General features: G+C 34.2%; 1 long non-coding RNA gene and 1 pseudogene across 2 annotated transcripts in view; one reads left to right on the plus strand and one right to left on the minus strand.

The window, feature by feature from the left end:
* LOC132698102 (uncharacterized) overlaps nucleotides 1–20,128 on the minus strand; it is an 83,942-nt gene that overhangs the window by 26,649 nt on the left and 37,165 nt on the right. For both annotated transcript variants that reach the window (XR_009618335.1, XR_009618334.1), the window contains exon 3: nucleotides 12,844–13,025. This is a non-coding gene — a long non-coding RNA (uncharacterized LOC132698102). The remainder of the gene's footprint in view (nucleotides 1–12,843; nucleotides 13,026–20,128) is intronic.
* Nucleotides 638–1,835, plus strand: LOC132697953 (putative nuclease HARBI1; annotated as a pseudogene).

Consider the following 20,128-nt stretch of genomic DNA (forward strand, 5'->3'; position numbering starts at 1 on the left):
TTACAGCTGTTTATTTAAAAAAAAACCTTGAATCACCCCCAAGTTCACCCCCAGTTGATGTATTTAAAAATAACAAAATCCAAAAAAGGTTAGCGAGTACTAATTACAAAACTTGCTGACGTTTCGGAAATCATCCTGTTGGCTTCTTTAGAGCTTAACTAAAACTGACTCGCATTTTACTCGGTACCTGCTTATATATTGTTTGGGGGGACGGAGCTAAATGAGGGGCATAAACATGGTCTCGAATGACTGATGACTGATTCCCATATTGGTGGAAGGTCCGAGTTGCAGTTAAGATTGTATGGTTGCTTACAGATTTCTATAATTCTCGGATTTGTCGTTGGTACAAGAATTAAGGTTGAGAATTTTAGTTTTATCGAATAAAATTGTATGTGCGGTTTCGTGATTGTGTTCGGCAACTACTTATGAGTTTATTTGTCTTAGTATTAAGGCACTTTCATGTTCTTTGAGCCCAGTTGATATTTTTCGTCTGGTCACTCTAATGTATTCTTTCATCTCAAATGGAATTTTGTCTTTGACGGATCGAAGATGTTAAGAGATTTTTGGACAAGTGGTAAATCTGGTTTTGGTTAGTTAGAGTTAGAGATCATCTCCATCGGTCCGCCGGTTTTGAATGATGGATCGCGATCTTGATATTATTTATATTGATAACAGAGATATTTTGGATTTGGAATTAATAAACATACCACGTCGGTGAGTAATATAAAATTTTCAAAAGTCTTGTGTTAGTAGCTAGTAGAAATGAATTATAAAGGAATTGATACTTTTAGTTATATTAGACATGGAAAATTCGATGGAAAAATATAGTGACGGTGAATTCAAAAAGCGATTTCGCTTCTCTAAAGCCATCATTCAACACGTTTTATTACCTATGATTGAAAATCGAGAACATACGACCAATAGGGGGCTACCTGTTCCAACAGTAATAGGTTTACTGGTAACTATGCGATTTTATGCTACTGGAAGTTTCCAGGTAAGTAGATATTTTTACATTAGTATGAATAGTCATTTACCAAAATAAATATAAAATAAACACATGTACGAATTATTTTTAGATTGTTTGTGGAGATCTAAGAGGAGTCCACCAGGCAACAGTAAGCTGTGTAATAACGAAATTTACTAGAAGAATCTCAGCTCACAGTCGGCAATATATAAAATTCCCAGACAATTTGCAACCAGCTCAAACGCGTTTCCAAAGAACTGCAAACTTTCCAAATATCACGGGTTGCATTGATTGTACTCATATTCCTATCGTTAATCCAGGAGGGCCAAATGCAGAACTATTTAGGAATAGAAAAAGGAAGTTTTCGATTAATGTACAGGTAGTTGCTGGGCCTGGCTTAGAAATTTACGATATCGTTGAGAGATATCCAGCTATGATAGTTACATTTTTAACAGAAGCTTCGTTAAAAGCAGATTTGAAAGAAATCAGCTACCTGAATATTTGCTAGGTGATGCCGGATATCCGGGCGTTTGATATATCTTTTAACTCCCTTAAAACCCGAGGAGAGCGAAGGTACAACGAATCTCACATAAAAACTAGAAATGTTGTAGAACGCTTGTTCGGAGTTTTAAAGCGAATGTTTCCTTGTTTGCAAAGAGGGCTCGCAAATAAAATTTCTACAAGTTGCTATATCATTGTTGCCTGTTCCGTTCTTCATAACGTAGCACTTGCACATCGTGAAATAATGGAAACAGAAGAAGAAATTCTTAACGATGTACCTGTAGTAATACCATTTCAAGCTGGAAGCGATAATCGTTTAGGTCAATTAATGAGGGCCACCGTAGTACGCAATCATTTTGAGCAGTATTAAAGAATTTAATGATTTTTATTTACATTTTTACATTTCCCTAGATATTTAATTATTATTGCTACAAAAATAAAGTTATTTTCTGTATTATTTTTTATAATAATTACATTAATTAAAGTTATAATTAATTTGTTCAAATCTAGTTTAAGCTGTTCTTGAACTTTTTTAATAAATGGGTTTTAGTTTTAGATTTTTTTATTCTTCTTACAATCCATTGAAAAATACGTCACATGCCAGCGTCTGCTAGATATATATTTAGCATAAATAAAATTTTAAGTTCTTATAAACATATAAACAAAAACGGTGATTAATAGAGACCCTTTTTATTTATAGGCTCTTTACATAAACAAAACGAAATCATATTTACTGAGTGATAGAAAAATGAACAAATAATTATATTAGAATATTTAATAATACGAAAAATTAATTAATAATAATGACGATTAACACATTTTGTTATTTTCATTTTGTAACTGTTTTAATTTAAATTCTTCCTGCAGCAACTGCAACAAATCCGAGACCCAACTATCTAATAAAAATCTTAAAACTTGTATCGGTCGTTCCTTCATGGAACCTAATATTTTTCTTTATTTTGCCTGATACATAATGCGTTCTTAGAGTGAGAAGTGTCGAGACGTCATTAAATAGTCAATGATTTTAGTGCACGTGTCGTCAACAAAAAAGGCTTTACTTTGGAATATTTATTGCATTTATGACTGATAAACTCAACACTATCCAAAGAAATGAATTACCTAGAGCCGATATAGAAAGTGAATGACCAAACGGATAGAAAGATTACAGTGAACCAAAACCGTTCCGATCTTCTTAGCGCTCGAAAATGCCGAATTTTACGTATGGGCTACTTTAAAAAAACGTTTAGAGAACTCCGGGCGCGTTGCCGGCGAGTATGTGTAGGAGAGTACAACTATGCAACGCAAAAGCGTCAATGGCGACTCGCTGCTGGCGATTCTCTCGTCGCCACGCCAGGCGCGTTCTCCGGCGACTCGCTGGCGAATGACTATGCATGGCGGCCTTATTAGCGTTTCCACAATTTTGGTTTTAGATAAAAAGTGTTGAGAGCTTTCTTCTCAGAGGCTTCCATAAATATATTTGCGGGAACTGGTGGTTGTCAAAAATTTGACCGTTATAAACAAAATATGTTTCAGACAAGCATTTTTCAATTAAGGTGAGAAGGAACTAACCAGAATATCTTGTGGATCTAAACTAATGCTTTTTAGTTGTTCAATGAAATGAAATGAATTAAGTACGAAACTCAGTTTACCCTGAAAACAGCTTTAATATTAGATATTTTGCTGGAGAATATGTTGGAGACCTAACAGTGCTGACAATAGTCGCTAAAGGTGACATCATTGGTGACCGACTTTTTCACGGAGTCTGAGTTAGCGAGTATTATTTCCAAGTAACAATTATTTATAAACCTAATTATTTGAACAATATGGCGGGCTGAATCCTGCCACAATCACGCGCCTATGCAAGCAACCAACAGCAAATTCCAGCAAAAACTCAGCGGACCATTTAATAAAGTTAACCAAATTTAAGCTCTCTTGATATAATTGTCTTATGTACCTACTGCATGTTTATACGCGGGAAGCTGACGGGTTACAACGGTTACAACTATATGCAATATGATTAACATGTTTTCGCTCTCTTGATATTGTTTTTTTTTTAAATAATTATTGTGCGTGTGTGGGTGGCCGCCGCTGCTACATCCACCATAACAGCTGACGATCATTTAGTTTACTATCAATATGAGATGAACCAAAGTAGAAACCTCAGCTTTCTTTCGCTGATTACCTAAAAATGGCAGCTGCAGAAACCGTATCGGTACCGTTCTCGAGCAGTTAATAAGATCGGTTTTAATTATTTAATCTAATTTACCGAACCTTTATTAAAACAAACTAAAAGGAGTGACCGTGGTGGTAATACGACCGGCTAAAATTCTATGACATCCAATTACGGCATTCTACCGCATTGTTGTTGTTGTCGTTGCAGTCGGTGCCATATAGTTATACGACGTGCGGCCACGTTCCTGCACTGGCGAAATCTTCCGGCGAACCCGGAGCGATTTTCAACGAACACGATTGATTCTTACTAATTGGAGTCGCGCCATCATTCGTATTAAGCTGACATCACACGTGCGGCGTTGGCAAATTGCGAATATTAACAACAAATTTTCAATAAACAATCAACATGTTACGTTTTGGAAAAAAAAATTAACCAAGCTGTTGCGATATTTAAAATGTTGCGCAATACCCTAATTGTGTTCGAAATGGCATTACTACCGTGACCTTTGTTGTTGTCATCGTGAACATGAACATGTTTGATGACTAATAAGGAAGGAAAATCCTAAATGCTCTTAAATTTTCAATTAATTCTTCTGCTTGAAATGCATCTGTCACTTTAACAAGTCTTTTGCTATTAACTGATCAAGAAAGTACCTAATACTGATTCTATTCGTGATTTGTGCTTATAATACAGTACCAAATGGAAAACTGTACCTACACCATAGATAAACCTAATTAAAGAACGTGATAAAAAAAAATAATGCAAATTTGAACAAATTGAATTACTTCTTTTGTATGCGTTTGCGCCTCTCTACATCAGCTGGATAGTTATTTATTATCGCGTTTAGTTTATACCCAAAATTTCAAAATAGTGAAATTGGGAGTGAGTATATTATTAAAATTATAAATTAAATTAACTAAAAAGTTTTTTATTCTTCTCGGATTTCTTTTCATGTAATTAGGATTTCGTTTCTCTTAATTCAAATCACTTTTTGTTCCCATTACGTGGGAAGAGTAGATATCATATATATGATTATTTCATATTTGAACTTCTTAATTTATTCAAAATATCACCAACGTTGAATAAAATTGAAAAAAATGTAAAGTATATATAGTAGTATTCGTTGAAATTGTAACAGAAAAGAAGGAAAACTTTGTTTTTATAATCTGTTACCATTATTATTTATTTTCAGTTATGGTATGCTACCTACCTATTTCTGCAAACAACCACCCGCAAGCCACTTATAGATGTTTCGCTGATGCGTGATTTATAAAATATTATCTATTACCAGTTTCGTTTGGCATACAATTTTTTTAAAAAAAGAAAACTTCATGGAAGTGTGTCGTCTTTTTCTAAGGATCAAATGGGATTCCGTATTTTAAATCTTCCATTCGAATATTCCAGTCAATCCGCCTCTGGACCGCGATAGCGCGTATTACTGTAATATAACATTTGCCTAGTTAGTGGTTTCGTTTGGGTGATTTTACTATATCTAGCGGAACAACGTGCCCAAATTTGGCCTCCGCCGCACCAGGCTTTAAACCTGCACTTCCTTCGTCGACTAAAACGGCTACGTGTAACGAAATTTATCTAGGCGGTGTTGCCGCCTCCGCTCGATACAACTGCAGCGATTCGAAAGGGCACCCACCAACGGAAATTCCAGCATTTCAGGATATTTCGGCAAATTAAATTGTTTTGGTTATTTACTATCTAAGTTCAACTTAATATCAACCAGTGAAACGAGTAGTAATGGAGAATGTTGTCATTGTCATGCACATTAATATCAGAGGTAGTAAAGTGTAATAAGAGACTGTTTTATATTATTTCTAAATTTTTCTGTTTTGATTTTTTTGAAGGTAAATTGTTGGCTAAAAAGTATTTTGTAAAATCGCTTTGATCGCTTATTATCTTTTAAACTGTGTTGTAAACTTTAAGTGGCTGTGATATCCTTTGGTTATGTTTGATGGTGACAGTCTTGTGTATGTAGAATACCTATAATAATTCCATCCTGGATTTTATTAATAAACATTTTATAAACTGGAAAATTATCGCGTTCTATATAGCTCCAGCAATGTATCCGGCAAAGGAAAGCTCATTTTTTGGTTAAGAAAAGCATATAATAAGCAATAAGTATGACTGCTTTGGTACGGTTTTCTTTTAGAAATAAATAATAAAACAACGAGCCATTAAATAAATAAAATATATCCATTTGATTATATGCATTAATTAATTATTTCCATGTAATAACGGAACTTACTCAAAAATAAAAAATAATCGATAATTTGCTATTTTTTACCTATCGATGTGGTCTTCACAATTAACAATTAACAATTAAAATGTAATCAAAAATATTGGTCAAATCAGCCTATTTAGGTGGATACCGCTTCTTTGACCGATGTTTTTTAAAACGCTCAGGAAAGAAATTCCAAAAGCATTTTCACAGACCAAAGAAACAATCTTGTCTTACTCAGTACTCGTTTCGAGGATTGAATTGCTCATCATCAGCAATTGCCTAAAATAACATAGAAAAAACATAAACAATTTGAATTTCTGAACGCATGAAATTGTATGTGCCTTTTTTTAGATGTTTTTTAATAAATCAGATGATAATAAATTTTATTTTTTACAAATATTTTTATATGATGTTTAAAATATTGTTTAACCCATATTATCCCAAGCATAAAAAAAATTGAAAATACTTTTTTGCTCTGAAATTATTTATTTTGTTGCACTTAAACATTGCATGTGTCAACAAAAAAAAAACTCGAAACATACAAAAAAATACTGGCGCGTAAACTGGTAAACTAGGAAAAAACATTAAATAATGTTTTGGGGCACATAAGATGTAACATATAATTTATACATCAATATATAAAAGAAAGTTCAAATTCGAAAGAAAACAACTAAAAGTAGATTGTTTTCCAAATAGAACCTGATTTGATACAAAAAAACGCATAATATTTTATGGTGCGTGAGCCGGTTTCATTTTTGGTGATATTTTACAAAGCATGAAGTATGTAAATGCACATTACACTTATTAAAAAAGTAAATTCTGTGGCTGTGGCAGATTCTACCTCTCCTTCGGGCTTTATTAGCACGAACAATCATGAGGTGACCTTGATTATCATAACGCACTTCATCCATGGCAGGTGCGAGGTTTCTTTGAGTAAAAGTCGCAAAGCAACCTAAGATTTAAAATCAAATCAATCACTTCGTCATCAAAAAACAAAAAAACATTTCATGCGGAGTTTTTCCAGAAAGTTTATTTTTTAGTCCCTCACATGATCCTAAATTCATCGGATATATGTGTGGGAGTGTACTCAATCTGACCTTTCTTCCATTTGACAGTACAAGCAAGCCTGTCGTTTGCAGAAAGCATACGTCTTCTTTTGAATTCCAGGGTTTCGTCATCTGATGGGTACTATTCAGGTTCAGTAGTTAATGAATTACACTACTCTTGAAAGACAACTGTATCATTCGGTCTATGTAACTCGAAAGTTCCAACTATATCAGTTGGTTCTCCAAACTCTTGTAGATTTATGTTATCGTTCATATCTTCTTCGTCAGTCAAGGTATCCACGTCGGGTGGAATATAGATCGGGTCAATATGTTCTGTAAATATTTTTTTACTTTATTTTGAGCATAAATTTACAAGGAATGGAATGCTACATTACATAAGAATACGTATATCCTCCATACGATATATACGATCTCCCCCATAGCCGCCTCTAATTCCTTTGAGTCAAATACCTCGGAAATGCCATATTTTACATCCTGTAACGTTCACTGCACAAGGCAAAAACTAATACTAAAGAACACACTAATTGTTGGATGTTCATTCTACATGCGCTGACATGTCTAGACTCGCAACAACAAAGTTTTATTTCACAGATAAAACCAGTGGTGCATTCACGCACCAGTAAATATTTTCAAAAAATAAAGCATAATCAATATAGTATTTCCAATGTATATTTTCTGCGATGTAATCTACATGCTATAGACTTAATAAAAATGGCAATACAGATCCAAAATATTTTTTTCAACTATTTTGGATTTAGTTGAAAATGTGATACAAATTTATGTACCGCTTTTTTTAACTTTTGAAGTCATATATAAGATCTTTCCTTTACACATAAATTAGCGATTTCTACGGTTTCATGTTCGTTAGTAGTGATAATAATAAAATTTCTAAATGGATGTGCAAAAATATTTACTGGATGTGACAAAAAAATCATGCATTAACACGCCACTGGGACAAAATGAGTTAATAATAAATTAATAAATAAAACAAAAATAATAAATTTAGAGGCAAATAAAATAATTAAACAGAGAAGACACATTCTCCAGTTCATATAAAATAGCAAAACAAGGACAATAATTACTAGCCGTTATTTTCTATTGTAAACTTCCAGTTTAGAGCGAGTTCATTAATATCGAGATTAACTGATAATAAATTCCGAAAAGAAACTGCCAGGGTTTACTAAACGCTATGCCCGCGATAACGTCGCACGTTCGAGAATTTTATTCGTGTGAATCGGCGACCCGGCGAAATTTGGCAACACCGCATCCTGCGGAAGAACAGTTTTGTTACTTCCGTCAATTTGCAGATAAACAAATATACCTACTTGGCTTCGTTCCCAGCTGGAAATTTAATTTGACAAATTGCTTGAAGCGGCACCGTTTCTTAACGTGCGAATTAAGTTGAATACGTTATATTGTTACGCTGTATTGCGACGACCGATGCGGATATTAATAAACGTTCAGTAATTATATACAGGGTGCTATAAAAAGTGGGTGTCAATTCGTTGAAGCTTAGAACGCTTTTTACGCGTTTTAAATGCATTTTCTGTATGATTTTTAGCAAAAGGCGCACGCAAAACCCTTTGACTACTTTTTTCCAGACGGACGTCTACAGATTTCAAGTTAATTTTTGTAGCAAGGTTTATGGAAAGTCTAACTTTTTGCTTCCTGTAAAATTTTGGCTTGAAGCTTCTTTTATTATTAACGTTAAGATGTTCATAACACTCTGTATTATTGAAATCTAGGAAAATTCAATAGCGGATGTGCAATAGGCATCCAAGAACTGAGATTCGATTACTCATTTATAGTTCCAGGGTCCCGCTAAGGTTTTAAAAGCTAGTAGACCAGTCAGATTAAAGAAAACAACTTGCGATATCTGTCACTTAGCTTGTTTTGGTATTGACGACAGTTATTGTAGAAAATGTACCAACCAAGGTGTCGCCCACCCCTCAATAGTATATTACGAAGGAACTTCAGAAAAGTGCAATTTTCCATCACAAGGATTCAAATATTATTACCAGTAAAATCACTTTTTTGGCCCCTATTTTTGCGTCTTTTGTAAATAATTATTTATTTTACCTAAAAAACAACAACAAAATTCAGGCTTTTGATAACTAACTTATACTAGATGGGAATTATTGCATTGGCTTCCAGTCCTTGAAGAACGTAACATTAGAAACACTAGGATATAGTCATATAATGCAACATGTCTGATGAACGCCACTTTAGTAACTAATCACGCAAGCTCGGATATTTTAAAACAGGCAGTATAAAAAAAATTATTACACTGACTTTTTTAAATAACATAACAAAATCGAGATTTTGAGATATTACATTTACTAGCTTCCAATTCGAAGGAACCACACTGTGGTTTAACAAAAACTGCTATGGAGATTCAAATAAAGGTTTTCGTATACTGTGTTTTAGATCGACGAAATCCTAACAGGCACGTGCTTTCGATTCGAAACGACAAACGAGTGAGTTGCAGTTCGGCCGCACCCTGTACATGAAATACCTTAACAAATAATAAATGCGGGTACAAAGCACCGAGTGTATACGTCGGCCATGGTTAGTTCTTAGAATCCGAGAAATTTTAAGCTTGTACAAGCAGAAAACTTATAGCCGGGAATGTCAGTGTATTGACGTCTGACTAGTTCAACTGTTATAACTCGGCGCGTTTCCCAGAACTGTGGTTTCTCGAAAAGAACTTGCACACGAAAAAATACAGATCTATGTAACATTTTCAAGGCGATTAGATCGACGTTGCAGTCGGGTTTGATTTATATAGGCCGCTTCTTGCGAATCGGAACAAAGGCCCTGCCGGCATTTTTAAGGGTCGCCTGTCTCTTAAGCGGCATCTTATGGACTTGAAAAGCTTGGAAAAGCATCACTATAACCCTCGGATAAATTATTTGCAAACAAAAGAGGCTAATTAATTTTTTAACCTTCCTGAAAACTAGTTTTAAAAGCGAGCAAGTTAGGTGACATATATATTACACGTTTTTTTTACCCAAACGTTTGAATAGTTAACCCTAAAGAACCTGGTATAACTATGGTGTGTTCCAGTTTGAGTATTTTTCAAGATACAAACAACGGTTTCGGCGACAGTGTGCTACTACACCCGCTATGTTGTGAAATACCTTCCTCTTCTTATAGATTTTTTCCGTCAAATGCAGTGGTGTAACATATTTACCGTTATTGAATTATAAACCAAACTTGTTCTTTTTTAATGAGATCAAGTTTAGATATTGAGAAAAACAAAAAATTAATGGCGAAAATTCAATGCGAAATAATTAAACTTTTACGTTTTTTAAAAATATAATTTTTTTAGACGATATAAAATCAAATTATTTGTTGCATCCCAAGTACTATAAGACTCCATAGGAGATTTTACAAAGGTCATTAATATATTTAGCCTTTCGAAATCTGAGAAGGAGGCTAATAGTTCTTAATACAATTGAAAGAATTCAAAAAATGCATCAATGCATCACTCATTTAGTTTTGAGTAATTCTATTTTTTAATGTTTGTTAGATTGATACTGTATGTTAATGTACCTTGCTACTCGTGATGTTAACAAAGGCAATTATTACTGAGTAATATGTAACTGTCAATTCTTTATTGTTGTTATTTATCGCATATTATTAAATTGTGCATTTTATTTTAGAATATTGTAATATATTAGCGTATTTCTGCTATTGTGCATACTAAGGAAGAGTGTTCTTATATGGAATGTTCAAGTTCAATACTCATAAACCTGGTTTATAACTCAATTGATAAAAACATAAGTTTGACTTGCTATAAAGTGCTTTGCTGGGCTTTAAAGGAATCTCGCTGACTTGAGCTTGGGTTGCTTGAAGTGTTTTTGATCTTTTTTACGGCGCTAATTCACAAAAGGTAAAACGCTACTATAAGTTCAAATAACATAAAAATCGAATACGAAAAATCTTCACTTATAAATATGAACACGAAACGAATCGAAGACCTTTCACACTTAAATCCTTTTTATGCTACGCGAAATAAACGTAAGGCTTCGACTATCAACTTCCGACGCGGTCGTCCAACAACAAACGAAACAACATGAATATTCAGCGTAGTATTTCAATATTTTATTATTTAAGCTGCCTTTGAAAAAAAGAAACGCATAGCGCGCAAAACAACACAAAGGTATCCTTGGATTTTATGAGCCGGGTCCCAATTACAATGGAAACTAAAAAAGTTAACGGCCATTTTGACCTATTTTCCATCGGTTTGGTTTCTGCGTGTGCCAGGCCTACGTCGATTGCTAATAAAGAATTTATCGTACTACCAAACAATAATATATAGTAAGTTGCGTACTATTACAACTTGCGTCCGATACCAATTCAAGTGAAAAAAATGTTTTGCTAATATTAATTCTAGTAGTAGTGCTCATTTCATGCTGAAATTAGCATTAGCACTTCCTAAATACTTTATTTACGAATGATTTTTAAAAAAATGGTCGTAATTAACTTAATAGGATATTTCACAACCCCCTTAAAAACTTATTAATTAATTCATGATAAATTTATTACTTCTGTTATATTCTTTTTCATACGACAAATCCCCGAAACATTGCAACTTAAAAGATTTTATAACTAAGGTTTGCTTAATTTACTTTCGATACTCATGAATACGAATGAAATGGTTAATTTATGACAATTTAGAAAATAACTCAAAGCAAATTATGTCAATTATTTTAAAAGCGAAAATGTTGAATAAAAGCTGCCTCCAAAGTCAGCATCAGAATTAAAAGTACGAAAGAAGTTCTGAAATTTCCTATGAAGTTAATATCATTGTGAACGGAATTTTGTGTTATAAAATACGAACGCGGCAATGTTTTTCTTTTACGACAAAAAAGTTACACCTAACCCCTAAACAAAATATTCAGAACGTGTAAGTTTTAACGGCAGTAAAGCTAACTTTAGCTGGATTTTGGGACATCAAAAATTTGCAAGTGGTAATGCTACCCTCCTATACATAAATTATTTCGGTCGGAAGTGAAAAACTTACTAGTAAGCGCGTCCTTAACGAAAGTAGCGAACGCCATCGGCACACACACAAACTCGCGAACTAGACAATTCAAAATCATCAGCCTACGAGCGGGGCGGCGCGTCGAGCTGGGTCTACTACTAACCTGTGTTTAATCGTATTAATAAGAGTCAATTAAAAGCCCGACATACCTTTAAAGGCACATGCTTCGGCATTTACTTCCTGTGTGACGTATTTTAATTCTTGTTTCGTAACGGATTTTCTTAAAACCCACACCGCCATGGACTGTGTTTTTCTTACGACGATGTAAATAGCACGTTTGAATGTAAAATTTAATCAATTTCGTGATTCAGTTAATAATTAAATGGAATTAAGTCCATTTTAAAATCCTTTCCGAACACAATAAAACTCTTATCTACCGAATCATTCATAATCTTTGAAGGGAGTACAAGGGATACGCCAAAAAACGCAATACCTAATCTTAACATTTTACCTCAAACGTTCGTATCTTATCTCTAAATGTTAAATTTTCGGATTCTAACTCGAAATTTGAGGAATGGTTTCGACTTTAACTGGAACTGAAGTGAACTGAACTGAACCCGAAATTTTATATTATAACTTGGGGGATATCATAGTGAAAATTTCAGGGGAAATGTGTGGTAATTAGTAAGCAATGTTCATTCTCAAACAAACTTTATAATAACCCAAAAATATGTGACGTATTTTGTACACATAAACTTTATATTTAAAGAATTTAGTTTATTAAGTTACATTTTGCTGTAAAAATTATTGACAGATAATTGACTGTTTCGCTGATTACTAATTGAAACTAGGCAAACGTTACCAAGCATCGAGGACAGAGCTAGACTCAAAAAAAAAAATAAAATAAAAACTTACCAGTGAATCGGCACTGTTTTAGACTATTCTTCGAGCACTTTGCACCAGAGCTACCCGCTAGCCGTGTACGCGATGATGCTTCGTTACCGAATTTCGGAAGCAGCTCCAGACACTGTGGGGCGCGATGTTGGCCCCCTTCGGTAGTCGAGGTTCAGGTGGCAGGTGAGGACAATTCTGGGCAGCTGCAATTGAAAACGGGCCTTTAAGACGGGGTCCTTGATTTCTTATTAAAAAAAAACTCTTCGTTATAACGTCGGCCTTGTTAAAATCGGATTTCTTATTGTCATCGGCGTAAAGAATCGAAAAAAAAAAACGGCGGACAATTGAAATAATGGCGCAAATTCTTCTCTGAAAATACTGTTTTTTAAATGCGATAAAATAGATGACCGTTTTGGCAAGGGGCGGGAAAAACGAGTTTACAACGGCACATTCAATTACGACGGCGCTAATTTTTCACTAACCATACCTATATACAGGGTGTAAACGCTGTGTGGACTGTAACTGGGGCAATGTAACTCCTACAATGAGTTCTTCCAAAAAAAATATTTGAAAGTTTTTCCTCCATTTAATTTGTTCAAATTTTAGCATTTTACCAATCCACACTTTTTCTCAGATAAAACAAAAATCATTTATTTCAGGCAATTTCCAGGTGCGTTCCACAAAAAAAAATTGGAGCGACTAAATGGCCTAAAAGATCTTCAAAAATATACCGTTGTGTACACGTAGACAAATAACAAGTTTACCACATATCTATCAACTGTTTTTCTCCGAAATGTTGGCAAATAAATTGTAGAAAAAAACAAAAAAATATCTTTGATAATCTGTATCTTGGTAACAAAGCTTTTACTTACATCACTTGAAAAAACTTGAAAAAAAAAACCGAAACACCGTCTATTAAATATTGGATACAAAATGTTATTTTAACAAATGGCAACGTGATGGAAAATCGTAGTAATTTTCGACGTAGAAATAAAAATTTCTTTAATATCCGACATTGCCGTTCCACTGGTCAACAAACTACCGGTGCATCAGCTGGCGTGGATAATTACATTAATTTTTGTCCCGTGCCACTGTTTAATCTCGGTACTTGCGGGATTTGTTGAATACGAAATAGGTAATTTTTTTTGTATTAAAATTTCTGTGCTCCAGACGTATGTTCAGTCACAAACGAAAGGAAGCAGTGCATTACATCTGTATAACGAAGAAAGGGTTCACAGAGACTTCATTGCAGAATGTGAATGATGTATAACGAAAGCCAGGAGTGCATCCACCATCATCAAGAACTCCTGAACGTTCTGAATCTGCGTACAGGTTTTTGATTCTGAACCTTTTGGACATTTATGTAGTATAATTTTTGAAGACTGAGTATCATTCATTGAAAAAATGCATATATATATTTATTTTATTTTTTCTGTTTTTAGCAATAATAATAATAAAAGGTATAAGATTCATTAAGCGATATTTTTTTATACTGACACGATCCTTAATTAACATTACCTTACTAGCTACTTACTAACATTACCCTTAATAAGGTTCTTAAATAGGAAAGTTAATTTATAAAAAAACTATATAAGAAGAATGAAACAAAACATTTAAAAAGCAATATAGTATTAATAATCATTAGGTTGTACATTTATTAATAAAAAGTTCGATAAGTGGACCAACATTTAAATTAAGAAATGTTGATTATAAAGGCTTTACTATAAACACTACGATTGCACAACTATACATTCTCAATACTAGCAGGTATGAAACTAAATGTTTTATTGTTTTTCTAAGTTTGCAAACTAAAAAAGTAGCACTGTTTGATTTTCTGATTAATTGATTTTGTTCTCTTCCCACATGAGCCACACGTACCACACTGTGCGTAAAAGCGTAAAAATCTCGATGAACATTATCCTAAGGTCCAAAAGATCGAACAGCTAAGAAACAGTTAGAAATCATTGGCTGATATTAATTAAGTGAATATTTATTTGGTTAATTCAGTAAAAAACATTTTGAACACATTTCCTATTTTGCGATCAAATTAGTTTTCCTTAGAAAGATCGAACAATGTTCCTGTGAAGACAAACCTAGTTCTGGTGGTGATGAAATAAGGCATCAACCATGGTAATTCGTCAGATTATGTCAGATATTAAGCCAGTATATAAAAATGAGGCTTCGAAATGCGAGTGGATATTATATACCGAACACGTGGAATACCATTCATCCGTAAGAAAAGAGTTTTTAAAAACCTCGGCTACCTAATAAAACATGACAAATTCTATTTATTGCAGCTAATAGTCCAAAGAAAGCCAGACAGCAGATAAGGACCAAGAGGAAGACATTCGTGGTTCCACAACTTATGCCAGTGGTTTGGAATGGCATCAATCCAATTATACAGCAGTGTAGCAAATAAAATTAGAATTGTCGTGATAATGATTCATAACGAACAAGGCACAGGACGAAGAAGGAGAAGAAAAAAATGTATACGAAAATAACTATTTCGATAATTATAGGTTGATAAGTTTACTCTCGGGATTCTCAAAACTGTTTGGAATTGTCTTGTGCGCAATACTACTGGATTTCTTGACAAAATGTAATCTAAACAGACGTTATCAAGCATCTATGTTTATGGCTCTTTCAATACAGAAATATTCAATGTCGGGAAATTTTATTACAGTCGATTGTTTTAAAAGGAAATTTACCGCCAAACGGTACAGTTTTTGCTCCCCAGGTGGATAGGTTCGACTTAATCGTAATTTCGTTGGGTGAAAATAAAAAGCGGACACGTGGAGATTTTAATTCGCCATCGTTGTCGAAATGACGAAATAATGGCCTTATTCCGGGGAACAGGTGGAACGACGGGTGAATCTTCCGTTGTTATATTCTGGTGCAGTTATTAAGTTAGTCAAGGTGGCAGGCGAGGAAGACACGTGCTAGACGCAGTGGCGCGACCGCTGATACAGCAAGAGTTATTAACAACGGAGATATAATATTTATTCACGATCTAAGAAAGTGACTTGGATTTTACCCTGGTACTTGCCTATTACACGGGCTACGTCAGTTTATCTCCATCCTTAAAACAATGCGCAATAAATTTTTCAAAGAAACTTCCACAGGATGCTGTAACACTTTTTACAAAACTTCCAGTTTGTAAAGGTCTGAAGAAGCCAACAGGATGATTGACGAAATGTCAGCAAGTTCGACTCAGCAAAAACCGACGCCGGAGGAATGTAAAAAGTAGTGCCTAATAAAATTTTCGAAGGTGTCTTTTAAAATACTCACCCAAAAGTTTTACCTAAATTTCGTAGAACGAGATCGGGAATAATCGGATAAAACCTTAACAAATACGAAAAGGCAATGGTGTACCATGTGCTCACAATGTACACCTGCTTCAAACAGCAGCGGAAGCTGGAAAAATTGTATTCAGCACATGAAAAAAATTGAGGATTTATATAGATGTATAAATATATAAAAATACTTTAGAACCTCTAAAAATCTGGTTATTAATTTGGAAGAGAGTAACGATAACGAAATTGAACTAGATAATGTTTAATAATAATCAGAATGTATATTAATACGTATGGTAAATTTAAAATTAAATTAAAATTCCAAAACATCAGATATCGTAATAGTGCGGCACAATGCCCTTCCATTCGGTTGACATAAATTTACCAGTTTCGGGTCTTATCAAATTCCATATGGGTTTAGGTAGTCAACTCACTTTCTTAGATCGTGAAAAATACTATAAAAGTCAGTCCACAGCTATGGTACTTATTACAGTGACAAGAACTTTTACTGTGTTAGACTTTTTAATAAACTTTGCGTAGGCTCCAGAAATGCATAATTGGATATTTTAGAGCTAGGACTATAAAACTAACAATCGTACAGTATTTTTAGGTTATTATATTTGCCAGCTTTACCAGCAGCCGCGTGGCACTGACGGAAACTAGCAGACGTCTCGACAGGTGTTTTGGGGGGGTTTGACTTTAAGCAAATCCTTTAATGATTTTATTTTTATTTCAATTTTACGAGTTGAATCTGCGTTCTTACGTAAAATTATATTTTCATCATAGAATCACTTTTAATCTTCAAAGAAAATTGTTCTTTGAATTATCGTTAATTACGCAAATACGCAAATCATATGATGAAGTTACCGATGTCGGGGTCTAACAATATATCTGATGTTTTAAACTTAAAATTGCGACTAGCTTCATAAATTTGAAAGAAAAATCGAAAATTGTACTTCTCTCTCTCTCTCCCTCTCTCTCTTAAACTGCGTCGATTGTCGATATATTAATATATCGATAGCTCGCAGTGATATGTAGCATTGTTGGATTAAATCTGGTATACTTTTGAAAACTTTTTTACCATAAGAACAAATTTCGTCAAATAAAAAAACGTTTTTTCACATGGTTTGATGTAAACAAACCAATTTAAAATATATTGTTGCTCTTTTTTAACACCTGCATAAATAGAATGTCCACAATCTTTAATCAAACAGAAATTCGTGATAAAAATAACCTTGCCTCCTTGCGTTGCAGTTGCACATCTTACGCTTTCATTCAGATTTGTTTGGAACGCAGTTTGATATAGGCGACGCAAAAGGTTTGTTTGTTGTCAGAAAATGCTCAAGATTACTTTGCAAATACGTTGTTCGTTTCGATTTTGCCGTATATCTACGGCCGCCTTATTACAATTTCGTGTGTGCAATTAGGTCGGGCAACAAATGCAAATAAACGCGGACAAGAAAACCGCCTCATCTATCATGTAAATACTAATTTGCAACGGAGTAGATTGGAATCTGAGTTAAAAATCGTTAAAATTTGTGTTCGAGTTAACAAAGACACAGAAAGATTGCGCCGTATACGTTGTTCCAAAGGAAGATGTTAATGAACACTTAAGAACTGTTACGGAATGTCAACTTTATGACTAATTGCCGTTTTAATGAATTCGCCTCTAGTGCATGTCGAGATGATTACATACAGTTCAACTGTAAATGCGTTTGGAAGGAAGTTTAGGTTCTACATAAATTGTATGCGGTCATTTGCAGAATGTTTAACGTCTACGATATAAGGGAAATCATGACAGTTCATATAACCCTCCACCATCTTTATGAGACACGTTTTTAGCATACAAATTTCCGTTCCGGTCCGTTCATTATTAAAAATTGGCGTTTAAATAATTTCGAATTCGACTAAGTTTATAACATCAGTGATTTCCAAAAAGTTGATTTCATTTATTTTACTTTATAATAATTTATAATATAGAATAGTAATGTCAGTAACAAAGTTAAATCTTTATTTTAGGGGTTTTGGGAGCGGTGGATTTTAGAAAGTGATGCTCGCGTCACACGTCACTTGTTCTGCTTGTGCCAAATCAAATTCGTGACTAATATACCGTTAATCATTGGTAAATATACCTGGTAATATAATTTACGAACTAATACTTTTTGTTTTGCAGCGTTTCTGCAATAAATGCAAATAAGGCTGCGGCCTATATGATTTCTTATTGCCGCCATATTAAATTGTTATAGGTCCCTCCTAAAAATAGTTCGTTTTGTTCTGATGTCACTAATGAATAATTCATATTATTTTGCTTTCTTGAAAAACCACAAAGATAAAAATTAAGTGCGGGTGCAGTTTTAATTTGTTTTTGGTTTTTAGCTGCCTGGTCAAATATATTCAATATTTTGTTTTTTTGTTCTTTCGAGATAGATTCGCAGAGGATCTTAAGTAGGACGCGCTGTAGATAAAGCATATTCATGGTATTTAAAAGTGGGAATACAGAGACGCAGTTATTGCACCTGAGGTGATCATAGTCCTAGATGGCACCTCTGTGTCCGTCTATGACTAATCTTGTTTTTCGACTGGAAAATCGCCTAGAATTGTCGGCGTAACTACTTTATCATGTTAACGCCCCCTCGACCCGATATAAATACAATTTGGACGAGAAATAATAGCCAACGGGTGATTCACCGCATTTAACGGCGCTCATTATTCTCATTGTCTGGTTTTAAACCGCGAAAATAGGTTAGGTGTAACTGAAAATAGTGTTTCATTAAATCCAGACATTATTTTCCGCGTGTCGCGCCGAGGCCGTACCACTTCACAAGTTTGAGCGAATGGACCTGCGAAAGGCACCTGATTATAAATATTGTTTCTGGAGTAATCCGTTGAAAGTAAATAGGAGTGGTAAGGATCGAACATATTATGAGCTATTTACTCACCAAGTAAATGGATAATTGATGTTAGAACCCTCAAGGGTAAAAAGCCGGATAACTGAGCAGGGCAGGTATCATCTTTTTCCACTCGCAATAGAAAAGTGACCAAGAAACAGCGCAAGTTTGCTTTTTATTACCCAGCGATCTAGCGTGCGGGAAGCGTCACTTTACCACGTCAGTTTCGTTTCCCATGAATTCGAGTCACTTCGGACATTTCCGAGATTTTACCGCACGGATTTGGGAGCAATTTTGACGTTTTTCAATTCTGATAGTCATGTCAGTGAATGTATTCGTGTTGTTTTGCGAAAATGTACCCAGAAACTAACGGTCGTAGAAAAGGTATAGTATGCAACACGTTCGGTTAACTTTTTAACTCACTCGTTTATTAAACACTCGCTCCGCTGCGCTCCGCTCGTGTCAAATAAACTCGTGAGTCAAATGCCGTTTACCGCACTTGTTGCATAATATGCTATTAAGATTGGTTAACTTTTTAATATTAATATTAATAGTTTAGTGAAGTTGTATATCCATGTGGAATCACTAAAGAGTCGTTTAACTTTTTACTAGAGACGTGCGAATAGGACCTTTTAAATTTTAAATTAGTCTCCAATAATGAAAAAATAAGTGATAATACGAAATATTTGAAAATTTGAAAAATTAAAAACAAATAGTAACGTATAAATGTTTCCCAAAATTAAACTTTTTCTTGAGTTGTAAGTTCCTTTGTTTATAATGAGAAGCGGTTTGCACTGAGCTGTTGGACCCTTGTTTGTAAGAAAAAGTCCCTTCTTTTTTTTTACAATATTAAACACAAAAGAAAACGTCATCTCGTGTTAAGGTAAACAAACGCAATCCCCTCACTTTCAATTTCAATTTGTTTGACCAGAGCTACACTAACACTAAATAATGGTGAATTTGCAGTAAGTGTAAACTGTACTCTAAGCTTCTCCGCGCTCTAAAGAAACCAAAAATTGCCATTCGTCAAAGGTATCGAATCATTCTTAGAGTGATGCACAACTTTCAAGAGAAACATGCGTTTCTTTTTGTATAAGAAAGTATTACAATAAACGCTTTTCAGAA

The sequence above is a fragment of the Cylas formicarius genome, unplaced genomic scaffold (genome assembly GCF_029955315.1).
Source record: "Cylas formicarius isolate icCylForm1 unplaced genomic scaffold, icCylForm1.1 PGA_scaffold_2__14_contigs__length_35257938, whole genome shotgun sequence".
In the NCBI taxonomy this organism is placed as follows: Eukaryota; Metazoa; Arthropoda; class Insecta; order Coleoptera; family Brentidae; genus Cylas; species Cylas formicarius.